Below are 14,887 nucleotides of genomic sequence, written 5' to 3' on the forward strand. Positions count from 1 at the left end.
TAATGCCAGAAGAGAACTCTTTGTTCTTTGTTTATATCTTTGACCACTTATACATTGGTGAATGACTCTTCATCATATATATATATATATATATATATATATATATATATAAAAGTTCCTTCTATCTCTTATTTATTAAACACTTATTAGACATATTTGATGCCGAGACTTTTTTTTTTTGCCAATTGACAGTTTCCCTTCTTAAACTAGCTGCACTGATTTTGTTCCTGCAAAAAAATTTCATGAAATCACAATTACCTATCTCTATATTGTTATCACCTCTAACCCTTTTTTTGGTTAAAACTTTTCTCCCAACTATAGCTGTGAAAGGTATCTGATCAGGTTCTCTTCTAATTTTTTATGGCAGTATCTTTTATATTCAGGTCATATATACAAGTTGAACTTATTGTGGTATATAGTATAAAATATTTTTCTAAACCCAATTCCTACTTTCCAATTTTCATAGCAATTCTGTTCAAAGAGTCCTTATGTTTATCACACACTGTATTGTTGAGTTCAATTTTTTTTTATTCCTTTTCTAGTTTCTTCTGCTGGTCATTTTTCTGTGTTTTTTTTTTCCTAAACCAACACCAAATATTTCTGATGACTACTGTTTTATAATATAATTTGAGATCAAGGTGCATTATTGTTCACCCTTCATTTCTATTGTTTTCATTATTTTCCTTGAGATTCTACACCTTTTGTTCCTCCAAAAATTTTGTTATTTTTATCTACTTGGTAGTTTGATTAGTAAAACTATAATTAATTTACTCAATATTGTCATTTTTACTCTATTGATGCAGACCAACCCTAAGTAATGAATAGTTCTCCAACTATCTAATAATTTTTCCCTTTAAAATATATTTTATGATTATATGTATCTATGTCTTGAATGTGAAAGATCCATTTTTTAAAAAAAATTATATTCTCCTGGAAATATAATATTATTGCAAATAAAGGACTAGCACAAGCCTAGAAGAATCAAAATTTAAATTGACCTAAAGGGTAATAGAAAGGTCTGATTGGTGAAAGACTCTGATTGGTGGGGTGATTAGAGCTTTGCAGCAAAGTGGAAAATTTAAAGAGTGACATTTGCAATGTGCCAGAGGAGTGTCATCACTTTCCACTCCATGCCTGTGATAGCAATGATGCCCTCATCCCAGGGCTTCTTTCTCTCTCTTTAGCAGCTTAGAAAAGTCAGTTTCCTTATATATGTTTCCTTTTCCTCCAGGGTCATACCATAGATAGGTTTACTCTTTCCTCCTCCCTCTAATATTTGTCATAGGTGTAGAAATGGCTAGTTATGGCTCCTGGTAAGCTATATTAAATATTATCAACAATGACTCACAGACAACTGATCCAACCATTCTGGAGAACAGTTTGGAACCATGTCCAAAGGGTTATGGGATTGTGCATACCCTTTGACCCAATAATGCCACTATTAGGTCTGTATACCACAGAGATCATAGAAAAGGGAAAAGGACCCTCATGTACAAAAATATTTATAGCAGTTCTCTTTGTGGTGACAAAGAATTAGAAACCGAAGGAATGACCATCAATTTAGGGAATGGCTGAACAAGTTGTGGGATATGAATGTAATGAAATACTATTGTGCTGTAAGAAATGATGAGCAAGGGGAAGCTAGATGGTGCAGTGGATAAAGCACAGGCCCTGGATTCAGGAGTACCTGAGTTCAAATCTGGCCTCAGACACTTGACACTTACTAGCTGTGTGACCCTGGGCAAGTCACTTAACCCTCATTGCCCTGCAAAAAGAAAGGAAGGAAGGATGGAAGGAAGGAAATAAATGATGAGCAGGCAGATTTCAGAAAAACCTGGAAAGACTTAAGTGGACTGATGCTGAGTGAAATGAGCAGAACCAGGAGAACATTGTACACAATAACAGCAACATTTTGTGATGACCAACTGTGATAGACTTGGCTCTTCTCAGCAGTGCAGTGATCCAAGGCAATTCCAAAGAACTCATGATGGAAAATGTTCTCCATATCCAGAAAGAATAACCGTGGATTCTGAATGTGGATTGAATCATACTGTTTCTATTTTTTGGCATTTTTTTTCTTTTTTTGAAGTTTTTCCCTTGTATTCTGATTCTTCTTTCACAATATGACTAATGCAAAAATGTTTAATGTGATTGTACATATATAACCTATATCAGATTGCTTTCTGTCTTGGGAAGGGAGGAAGGGAGAAAAAATTTGGAACTAAAATCTTATGAAAACAAATGTTGAAAACTATCTTTACATGTAACTGGAAAATAATTAAATATTTTTATGATAAAAAACAATGACACAAACATACAAGACATCTTCAAGGACTTGTATGATTGGATAGAAAGAGGAAATATCTAGTGGTGGGCCTGGTCCCACTTGGAGGTTCTTCCCGTGAGAGGTGGAACAGTTAATCAACTTTCTTGGGTCAGTTAGAGGGTACTCTTCTCTTGGAAAAGCAAGGGGTTAATCAACCAGATACTACCTGACTAGGACCAGGTGGTGACAATAATCCCTAGTTAGGCAAGCATCTCCACTCTCCAACAGCTGTAACTTTTCCCCATCTATCCCCCCTATAAAAGCATCGGCTTCAGTCTAGCTTGAGGAGGAAGGTAAATCTACTCCTCCCCAGGAACTGAAGTCTTAGAATTCTCCTTCACACATCCCCTAGTGCCGAATAAAAATTTTATTATCTCTGTTCAGAATGTGGGCAAGAGTTAATTCTTTAACAGAGGGATATCCAAAACCAGTGTTTCCCCCATGGCAAATAGCAGAGGACATTGGGAAATTGATCCTAAGCCTGGAACAGAGGCATGATATTGTAATGAAGAGGTATTTCAATTATCCATATATTCACTGGAATGCTCTCTCTTTTCCCCCCAACCCCCCAAATTTATTTCCCCTCCAGCAGGGAATAAATCACTTTTTTTGCTTGCCTTAATGATAATTTCATCCTTCCAAAGGCAGAGGAACGAACAAAAATGAAGGTTGTATAAGAGAATCTGATTTTCATTACTAGGGAAAAGTGACCATTCCGTTCTTGATTTCATGACATAGAAGTAGAAGAAAGTTGGTAGTGGTTTGGTATGTACCCTTGATTTAGGGAAAGTAAATTTCAAAGAGTTCTGAGGAAGGATTGGTTGGATCCCATGGACCAAAACCCTACATGGGAAATCAGTGCAGGAAGATTATGAAATTCTCACAAATCAAGTTCTGAAAACACCAAGGGAAAGAATTCCAATGAGGAGAGAAAAAACAAGCACGATCTGAAAAGACCAATATCAATACACAGGGAACTCATTCGCTGACTTAAATTTTCAAAAGATATATACAGAAGACAAGAGAAAGAACACCTGAAAAAAAGATGAGTACCAAAGCATGGCATAGTTTTGTAAGAATTCTAAAACCCAGAATGGCCTGAGGCTGGCAAGGGAGCTAAGGAAAATAAAGGGGATTAGTTTTAGCTATGTTAAGGGAAAAAGTGCAGAACTAGGGAGGTGCAAGTTAACCCTCCTTCCTCCCACAACACAAATGGGAACTATGGCAAGCAAGGAAGTTTTAGTTTCTCTTTTTGCCATTCAGTTTTGCCCCTTTCTGCCCTCCCCCCCCCCCCCGCCCCACCAATGTGGAGGCCGTGAATTGCATTGGTGAAAGGCGAGAACTTGACAACTTGTCCCTGCTTACTTCTCTTTTTTACCCCAGCTCTGAGGAATGGGTGTGGGGTTGGGGTATCTGTTTCTGTGCTGTGCTGTTGTCTTCAGTTTCAGGTGTCTGAATTCATCTCCACAGGACCAGGAATTGGAGCCAGGGTGCCCTTGGAGTCAGGATTGTAGGCAGGGTGGTACAGTCAGCTCACTGGATCCCAGGGTGCCTTGGATTGAGCCTGAGTGGTATTTTAGGCTTGGAACAGGGACTGTGCTCTATGGGAACAGAGATAAACTGTGAGCCATTTAATCTCCTTCCCCTCCTCAGAGATTGAGGTGGTACAAGGGGGGAAGGGAAGTATGCTTTCCACGTGTCAGGGGCCATATGTTTGTATATTTGCAAATATACCCTTAGGAGTAAATACTTCTTTATAAAAGCTTGACTGTTTCACAGTCATTTTTGAGACTTGGGTAAGAAGCTCCTGCTTCTCCAGGGAACCTCCTTGCTGATTATTTTATAACCTTCTTGTGGAAACTTTTATTTGTTTTTATCCTCTGGACTACTTTTAAATGACTTTGAGAATTGCTTTTATTTGAAGGCATTGTAATTTGATTTTAGTAAAATAACTGTTTGTTCAAAATTTTGGATATGAGTGATCTATGGTACCAGGTGCAGGATAGTTATCCTGCATGTTGGATCAAAGAAGGCAGTTGGATCACTGTTTGGGGTGTATGAGACAATGATAACAAAGAAATGAGAGAAGACTGAGCTACTCAATTCCTATTTTTCCTCTGTTTTCTCTGTCAAGGGGAATCACACTTGGGCTCAAAAAATCAATTTCATAAGTACAGGATAGGTAGAAAAGTAGTTTGGGAAGGGGGAAACAAACATTTAGGGATTTTAGTGGACTGCAAGCTCACCCCCAGTCAACAATGACTTGTGGCAGCCCCCCAAAATTAATGGAATCTTAGGCTGCATTAAGAAAGGTAATGGTTCCATGAATAAGAAAGAGGTGACCCCGGGGCAGCTAGGTGGTACAGTAGATAGAGCACCAGCCCTGGAATCAGGAGGACCTGAGTTCAAATCTGGCCTCAGACATGTGACACTTACTAGCTGTGTGACCCTAGGCAAGTCACTTAACCCCAATTGCCTCACCAAAAAAAAAAAAGTGGTCCCTTTATACTCTGCCCTGGTCAGACCACATGTGGAGTATTATTGCTGTTTGTCCTTCGGACCATGACAGGGTGATATCATGACTTGCAGTGAATTGGATTTAAGTGAGGGAGAGCTGTGCAAGGTCACCAACCTCATTCTCTCCTCCAGAGCCATCTGGGTCCAGATATTATGTTCACTTCTGAATACCAGAGTTCAGCAAGGATATTGATCAGCTGGAGAGGATAAAGAAAAGGGCAAACAGAATGATAAAGGGCTTTGAGTATGTATCATATGAAGATCATTTGAAGAATCTGTTCATATTTAGGCTAAAGTAGGAGGACATTCAAGGGGGACATAATAGCAATCTTCTAAAGGGCTGTTATATGGAGGAGACTGGTTCTGTTTGAGAAGAACCAGGAGCAATGGGAAGAAACTGCAAAAAAGGAAAATTTAGCCTTGATTTTTTTTTTTGGGGGGGGGGAAATTGTGGGAAATCCCAATGATCAAAGCAGTCCAAAAGCAGAATTGGTAGCTTTTGGATGTGGTGTATCGCCTCTCAATGGATGGCTTCAAGCACAGTCTGGATGACTATTTGGACATGTTATAGTGAAGATTCCTCTCAAGTATGGGTTGGGTCAGATGACTACTGAATTTTGTTCCAAATCCAAAATTTTGATTCTGGGGAGAAAATATAGAATAATCAATAGGGTGATGGATAACAAATTGACAGGCCTAGTATTATCCTGATATACACAAAATGTTCCAAGAAAAACAAAAAACAGTGGAAAGTGTACAATAGACCAGGTTGATGCTATTCGGAAAATTTATAGAAAGAGACAAGAGTCACACCCATGGGTGGGTGGTGTTCTGCATTGTTGGGAAATTCACATTAATGTGCATTCGTGATCCACTGAAGCAGTGAAGTTTCTTGGAGTCCCAAAATGAAATGCTCTGTAATGTCTGAAGGGGAAGATCTTTACCAGTTGGAAGGATAGAGGAAAATTTCATGGAGATGGTTATTTAAGTTGTTCTTTAGTGGAGGGCATTCTAGGCACAGGAAAAGAATGGGGGGCTGAAAGTGCCGTGTATATTTGGGAAACAGACAGTAGTTATTTTTGCTGGAGTATGAAGTAAGTAGAGGTGAATAATAAGATAGAAAGTAAAAGGTTGGGTGGAGTCAGATTGTGGAAGACCACAAATGACAAATGAATGAACTTGAACTTTACTCAGTAGATAATGGAAAGCCAATAAAATTTTTGAGCAGAAGAGTGATATAACTTGATCTATGTATAAGGAAGATGAGGAAGAAAGTACGATGAAGAATGGATTTGTTTCCTTGCTCCATTGATCACTCCCTGTGTCTCATTCATCTTCAGCCTCTTCTTTATTGGCTCTTTCCCATTTCCCATCTGTCAACAAACATGCTCAGATTTCTGCTGCCCTAACTCTCAGCAAAAATATTTTCCTTTGATCCTGCTACCCTTTATTTCTCTATTCCCCTTCACTACTAATCTTCTAGAAACAGTGATTTACATTTTGCCTTCACTGACTCAGCAGCCTGGGCTCTTATGCTACTGAAACTTCAATCTCTAAAGTCATTGATGACCTCTTACTTGCCCAATCCAATGGGCTTTTCTCACCTTTTTGACTTTTTGCTCAATGCAATCAACAGTCATCTGCAGAAAAGGAGACTCCTTTCATACCCTCCACTCATTCACTTGTTCTCAGTATCCTACTTGGTTCATCTTCCTTTCTAGGTTGCACAGTGGTAAAATCCCTGTAGTAAGGAAGACCTGAGTTCAAATCCATTCTTAAGACACTTACTAACTCTGAACAAATCACTTAACCTTTGTCTGCCTCAGTTTCCTCAATTGTAAAATGGGGGGGGGGGAGAATAATAACATCTACCTCCCAGGGTTGTTGTGAGGATCAAATGAGATAATATTTGTAAAGCACTTAACAAAGTGCCTGGTACCTTGTAGTAGTAGGTGCTTAAAAAATCCTGCCCTGCCCTGCCCTTCCCTCCTTTCCCCACTCCTTCATCCCCTTCCCTTCCTTCCTTTTTCCTTTTATTTTTAAAATATGGGCATCAATCAAGATTTTTTCCTAAACCCTCTTCTCTAGGGTCTCTACTTTGGTTATCTCATCCATTGATATGTCCCAAATTTCCACCTTAATGTAGACAGTTCCCTAAATCTGTATATTCAGCTATGGTCCCTTCTCTGAGTTCCAGTCCTGCATTTTGAACTACATATAGGACATTCCCCTGAGCAGCTAGGAGGCACAGTGGATAGAGTCCTGGGCTTGAAGTCAGGAAAACTCATCTTCCTGAGTTCAAATCTGGCCTCATACACTTATTAGCTCATCTGTCAAATGAGGTAGAGAAGGCAATGGCAAACCACTCTAGTATCTTTGCCAAGAAAACCCCAAATGGGGTCATGAAGAGGCAGACGTGACTACACAACAACATGGGTCATTCCTGCCTTATTGTCCTGCTGGCATTTTGAACACCATAAATCTAAAGCTGAATTCCTTACCAGCCCTACAAAAGCTTCCTCTTCTCACTGCTTCCTTATTTTGGCTGATAGTTCCACCATCTGCCTAGGCTTATTACCTTAGGGTTGTTTTTGACTCTTTCCTCTCCCTCACCTTCTGCATTAAATCGATTGTCATGTACTGTTAGTGCTACCGGCAAAATATCTTTAACATCTTTCCTCCCTTTTCCCACTACCTCTGCTACCTCCCTAGTTCCATTCCTTATCAACCTCTTCCCTGCACTATTTTAATAGTCTCCTTACTGGCCTCTTTGATTCCAGTCTTTCCTCTTTACAATCCATCATTCACACATATGCTAAATTAATCTTCTTGTTGCCCATGTCTGATCACATTATTTTCTTATTCAAAAAACTCGGTGTTAATCAGTAAGACAGACTAGCAGCCTTGGTTTATCATCTTGAAAGTTCTGGGTTATTAAACCGGCTCTTTCTATACAATTTCACATCTTGTTGTTGTCTCAGTATATCTGTTTATTACGCATAGGATAAAATGCAAACTTCTTAGTGCCCCTTTGACTCTGGAGGAGAGAGTGAAGCTGACAACTCTGCCTCACTTAAATCCAATTCACTGGCAAGTCAAGACATCACCCTGATGATATTATTGGTCCTCTCTGAGAATGAAGGTTGAACAACAGCCTTCCAAGATCTGGAGCTAACCTGCTTTCAATTCGAATCAATTCAACAAGCATTTGTTTTTTGGGGTTTTTTTGTGAGGCAATGAGGATTAAGTGATTTGCCCAGGGTCACACAGCTAGTAAGTGTCAAGTGTCTGAGGCAGGATTTGAACTCAGGTCCTCCTGAATCCAGGGCTGGTGCTTTATCCACAAGCATTTGTTTTTTAAATGTTTTTCTTCATGTATTTTGTTTTTTAACATCACCAGAGTTTCCCCCAATATCCCTCCACCTCCCAGAGAGCCATCCCATCTAATAGTATTTTCTAAGACAAAAAATGAAAAGTGAAAAAAATCAGACTGATTAATACCCAGACAAAAATCTAAAAATATGTACAATGTGCAACATTTGTGGATCTCTCACCTACCTCTGCAAAGTAGTGGAGTGGAAATATTTTCTCATATTTCTTATTTTTTTCCCCATATTTCTTCTTTCTAGCCATGTGTTAACAAGCATTTATTAAGCACACATTATGTTCCAGGAACTTTGCTAAAAACTTAAATACTTTCTATCCTTAAGGAGCTTACATTCTTTTTGAGAGGAAACAGCACACACAGAGATAAGTAAATACAAAGTAATTACAAGAGTGGGAATTATCTGCCAGGAAGGGGCTTTGGATATGGGTTCCATTAACAGGTGGGGGCAGGGTGTGGATCAGGGAAGGCCCCTTATAGGATGTGGCCCTTGAATTACTACTTGAAGGGCATGAAGTATTTTGAGAGAAAAAGGGGAAGAGGGAGTGCATTTCAACCAGGAAAAAAAGCCTATGCAAAGACTTAGAGGTAGAGAGGGGAAAGCCACATATGAAGTACAGCAAGGAGGCCAGTTTTTCTCCATTTCATCCACAACAACTAGTTTCCTTTTTTTTTTTTTTTGCAGGGCAATGAGGGTTAAGTGACTTGGCCAGAGTCACACAGCTAGTAAGTGTTAAGTGTCTGAGGCTGGATTTGAACTCAGGTCCTCCTGAATCCAGGGCCAGTGCTTTATCCACTGTGCCATCTAGCTGCCCCCATAGTTTCCTCTTTTAAATGAAATTCACATTAGAGTGGACTTCAAGAGACAACCCGGTTATCTGACTGGTTTTGTTTCCCTTATATTATAGTTATTTATGTGTGTGTCACATTTTCCAAGGGTTTTTTTAGACCCAATAAAGTAGGAGCCTATCTTATTTAATTATTGTTTCCTGCCTTGGGACCTACAGCTAAGCTCTCCAGATAGTAGGCGTTTAATAAGTGTCTATTGAATTAAATGACTCAGTTTTAAGGAACTTCCAAGTGCCATTCCTTGAGAAAATAGAAGCACAACATTTCTGCAACTTGTCAGTAGGCATTACCTATGAATTGGTCCAGTGACATTTTGGGTGGGCAGATAGAAGAATTTATAGCTGGACATATGCTAATCAAGGTGCTATACCACATACATTCAATTTGCTTTAATAGAATAAAGATGGTTATCAATTGGCTTGGTTTTAGAGAACACATAATGTAGATAGGATTGAATCATTTCCAGGATTCTGTATACAGTATTCTAAAGGAAACATCAGTACTATGGTAAATAAACTGGAGTCTTAGTTATCATACCAAAATGATCAAGTCTATGAGACAGGGGGCAGCTAGATGGCAAGTCACTTAACCCTCTTTGCCCCACCAAAAAAAAAAAAGAAAAGAAATCTATGAGATAAAAATGTTTTAAGTGATGACATAAATAACCTTTAAAAGAAAGGGATGCATCATTTGGGGAGGGGAGGGGGACATGTTGGAAATGACGATTATTAAAACAGAAGATATCAATAAAAAATTAATTAATTAATTCAATCAATCAATCAATCAATAAATAAAATAAGGCCTCCAGCCTCACTGAGCATCAATAAGATGTCAAGCAAAGGCACTGTGGTTCTTGCCTGCATGGGAGGCCTGGACATATGTCATATTCTGGTGTGGCTGAAGGAGTAAGGCTATGAAGTAGTTGTCTACCTGGCCGACGTTGGATAGAAGGAGGACTTTGAAGAGGCCAGGAAGAAGGCATTGAAGCTAGGGGTCAAAGGAGGTTTTCAATGAGTATATCAGTCAAGAATTTGTGGAGGAGTTCATTGGCCAGCTGGCCAGTCCAGTGCTCTGTAAAAGGACTGTCACCTCCTGGGCAGCTCCCTTGCCAGAGCCTGCATTGCCCACAAACAAATGGAAATTGCCAGACAGAAAGGGCCCTTGAGGGGACATGAATCCATGGAGCTATAAGAATGGAGAATGACTAGATTTGGTTTAAGCTCAACTGCTACTACTTGGTCACCTAGATCAAGGTCATTCCTTCCTGGAGGATGCCTGAATACTATAATAAGCTCAGAGGTGGCAATGACAATGGAGTATGCCAAGCAACATGGAATCTCAGTCCCAGTTCGCCAAGAACCCATGGAATATGGATGAAAACCTTACATTCATTAACTACAACAGCTGGAATGCTAGAGAACTCCAAGAACTAAACACTGCCTGGCCTCTACAAAGCATAAGGCTCCCAGCAGTCCAGACATCTTAGAGATTCAACTCCAAAAAGGTGTTCTCATGCAGGTGAACAAGGTCAAAGATGGCACATCCCATGCACATTCCTCTGCCTCAGGAGAATTGTGGGCAAACATGAGGTCTGCTTAATCGACATTGAGTAAAACTGCTTCATCAGGATGAAGTCCACAGGTGTCTGAGATCCCAGCAGGAATGATCCTCTAACTAAGCTCATTTAGACATTGAGGCTTTCACTATAGATAGAGGGGAAGTATGGAAAATCAAACAGAGGTTAGGCTAAAAGAGGATCGTCATCTGAAGAGAAAGATCATTGCCAAATACACTAAGCAGTTGGCAATAATGCAGAGCCTGGTTTCTCTAAGGAACAGCACTGAATGTCGTGGCATTTTGAGACTGTGGCTCATTCTTCTGGGCTGCCTATTCAGTCAGGCATCGTTTTATATCCCTGTTGTAAGTAGAAGTGGTCAACAAAGGATGGGCATATGGGAGTAGAAATTACAGTAACAACAACAACAATAATAAAAGGATACCTTGGATATGGTGCATTGCCTGGGGGAGAAATATAAAACATTTTTAAGGGAAATATAATGTTCAGACTTCTATTCTGAGTCCCAAGTCACATATGAAATACGTGGATAAAAACAACTTCTAAAAGCATTTTTATGATCCTATAATTAATTCATCAGATAATGGACACCTGGTCATCACATGTTGATGACAGCAGCAGAAAGAAAACAAAACCCTGGCTTTTCATTACAGACTATATTTTTAATTCATTCAACAAACACTTATAGAATTTTTATGTGCAAAGTGATGTGAAAGATATAATGACTAATATGATACAGTCTTTACCCTTGAGGGGTTTACAATCAAATAGGGGAGATAAGACATAAAAGCATAACTATAATTCAATAATAAATTATATGAGAATATTATGGCACTTGAGGGGAAGTAGAGATGATTTCCAAATGGGAGGCCCTCAGGGGAGACTTCATAGCGATAATAGGCACTTGAGCTGTCCCTTGAATGATGAGGAGAAGGATGAAGAGAGAATTCTAGACAAGGGGATGAGCCAGAGTACAGAGGGTATATGGGAATAAAAATAGCATCAGCTCATACATTTATACAGAGTTTTAAGATTTATGAAGAATCTACAACAACCATGTAAGAGGTAACATGGTGTAGTGACTGCAGTGCAGATTTTGAAAGATCGCAGGATCTTGCTTCAATTATGTGATCTTAGGCAAGTAACTCAAACTTCTGTTAGACTCAGTGTTGTCATTTGTAAAATGGGTATAAAAATTTTTTTAATGGGTATACAGGAGAACATTGTACACAGTAACAGCAACATTGTGTGATGAACAATGGTGATAGACTTGGCTCTTCTCAGCAGTACAATGATCCAAAAGTTTCAAAGAACTCATGATAGAAAATGTTCTCAACATCCAGAAAAAAGAACTGTGAATTATGAATGCAGATTGAACTATACTATTTCTACTTTGGGGCTGGTTTTTTTCCTTCTTTTTTGAGTTTTTTCCCTTGTGCTCTGATTCTTCTTTCACAAGATGAATAATGTAGAAATATGTTTCTCATGTATGAATGTAAACAGTTTAACCTTTTAATGTCCCTCACAATTTCTTTTCCCTGTTTACCTTTTTATGATTCTCCAGGGTCTTGTATTTGAAAGCCAAATTTTCTATTCAGTTCAGGTCTTTTCATCACAAATGCCTGAAAGTCCTCTTTTTCATTGAAGTCCCATTTTTTCCTCTGAAAAATTATACACAGTTTTGCTGGGTACATGAATTTTGGCTGTAGTCCCAGTTCCTTTGCCCTATGGAATATCATATTCCATGCCCTCTGGTCCTTTAATGTAGATGCTGCTAGATATTGCTTTATCCTTATTGGAGCTCCACAGTATTTGAATTTATTTTTTCTAGCTGCTTGCAATATTTTCTCCTTGACCTGGGAGTTCTGGAATTTGGCTATAATATTCCTGGAGGTTTTCCTTTTGGGATCTCTTTCAGGAGGTGATCGGTGGATACTTTCAATTTATTTTTTAGCTTCTGCTTCTAGAATATCAGGGCAATTTTCCCTGACAATCTTTTGGAAGACGGTGTCTAAGCTCTTGTTTTGGTTATGGTTTTCAGGTAGTCCGATAATTTTCAAATGATCTCTCCTGGATATATTTTCCAGGTCAGCTGTTTTTCCAAGAAGATATTTCACATTTCCCTCTATTTTTTCATTCAACTGGATTTGCTTTACCGTGTCTTGGTTTCTCATAAGGTCACTAACTTCTATTTGTTCAATCCTAATTCTTAGGCAATTTTTTTTATCAGACAGCTTTTTTATCTCATTTTCCATTTGACTTTTCAAATTGTTGATTTTTTTTCTCATGACTCTTCTACATCACTCTCATTTCTCTTTCCATTCTTTCTTCCCTCTCTCTACATCTTCCTTCTATCTCTCCTACATTCTCTTCAAAGTCCTTTTTGAGAGCTTCCATGGCCTGAGACCAGTTCATTTTTCTTAGAAGCTTTGGATGTAGGGGTCCTGTGGTTGATTTCCTCTTCTGAGGGTGCACCTTGATCTTCCTTGTCACTGAAGAAACTTTCTATAATTCTGAACTTTCTTTGCTTGCTCATCTTTTACTTGACTTTAAACTCCCCAGGGTGGGGGAAGAGGCTCTACTTCTCAGCTACACTACTGTCCCCAGCTTCAGAGGGTCCAAGGTGTTTTGGTTTGAGGGAGGGCAGGTTTTTCTCTCACCTGGGCTGTTCTCTGGTCCAAAGATAACCTCTACCCAACTTGCTAGTTAACCAGCCAGCAGAGGACTATGGTGGTTCTTAGCTTTGATGAGCCTGGGCCCCTCCCCTCCCCCCCCAGGATTTCTTCCTGTTTCCCCAATGGGGTGGGATAGCCAAATTCCTCCCTAGGTCCCGCTGATACCCCTGCACTTCCCCCACCACACACCCCTTCCAGCTGTTCAGCCCTCTCACCTGAGCACACACTCAGTTCCAGAAGATGCTGGTGCCGTAGCTGATTCAGAGACTCTGCGGTAAATTCCTCTGGTGTGTCGTGTCTAGGGTCTCTGTTGGCGTGATCATGGGGTTGGACTTTACTCATAGCCGGCCACGGCCCCCTTTAATCTATCTATAGCTGGAAAATAATCTCAGCCCATATTTTTGTGGGTTTTTCTGCTCCAGGGGTTCTTTTATTGCTGTTTTTGGGGTAATTTTATCAGGAGCTCTGTGCATTTAATGTCTTTCCTCCGCCATCTTGGCTCTGCCCCCTAGAAATATGTTTAATGTGATTGTACATATACAACCTATATCATACTGCTTTCCGTCTTGGGGAGGAGGGAGGGAAGGGAGGGTGGGAGAAAAATTTGGAACTAAAAATCCTGTGAAAACAAATGTTGAAAACTATCCTTATATGTAACTGGAAAATAATAAAGTATTTTTTAAAAATAAATTTAAATGGGTATAACTACAGCATCTACTTCATGGGGTTGTTGGTGTAAAGAATTAATTGTTATTTGAGGTTTTTATGCCTCGGTGTGCACTGGCCTAGGGCTCCGAAAACCGCACAGTGCTCCACCCACTGGTTGTAGCCATTGCCATGGAGCTGGCACTTCACATCATCACTACTCGTTGGCTCCTACATGGGCTTGGCAAAATTATCATGATTGGAAGCCTGGTGAGGGCAGTCATGTGACTGTTAGAGCAGCCATCTAATTGGCTGGGGGCTGTGTGGGGTTTTCTGGGATAGGGGAGGAGAATTCACCATTATAGCTGGAAGCTGGAATGCAACAGGAGCTCTGCTGTGTATTCTCAGCTGATTCCTGGGCGGTGGTATTTTTCAAGTTGTATAATTTCCCTTTCCCCATTTTATTTCCTTTCCCTTGATCCTACTGATCCTGTTTGTGTTTTTTTTTTAAGTTTGTTCTTGTTAAAATAAATCCTGTTCTGTTTTGAGGGAGGCTGCCAGTCTCCTTCCTTGCCCCAATATTGCGGCGAGCCGCTTAGCTAACATTCCCCAATTAAAAATTGGTCCCCACATTGGGAAGAGTGAATGAAATAACTTACATAGAGTGCCTTGTACATAATCCATGCTTAATAAATATTTATTGATTGACTGATAGGTCATTCTCCTCCTCTATTCAGATATAATTTAAGGGGCCCCAGTACATATTCAGTGTGATAGGTCTAATATCTGCCAGCATTTTTCTACCACTTGGGTGAGACCCACCTATTCTTTTTTCTTCCTTCTGCATGCATTAGCTTTTCTTAAAAGGAGAAGAAGTAATCCCAGGACTTGATTTTTCCTGAGTTTCTTTCTTT

General features: G+C 39.6%; 1 pseudogene; it reads left to right on the forward strand.

Moving 5' to 3' along the window:
• Positions 1 to 9,905: 9,905 nt before the first annotated feature.
• On the forward strand, positions 9,906 to 10,827 carry LOC122738089 (annotated as a pseudogene).
• Positions 10,828 to 14,887: the final 4,060 nt, after the last annotated feature.

Source organism: Dromiciops gliroides, chromosome 2, assembly GCF_019393635.1.
Source record: "Dromiciops gliroides isolate mDroGli1 chromosome 2, mDroGli1.pri, whole genome shotgun sequence".
NCBI lineage: Eukaryota > Metazoa > Chordata > Mammalia > Microbiotheria > Microbiotheriidae > Dromiciops > Dromiciops gliroides.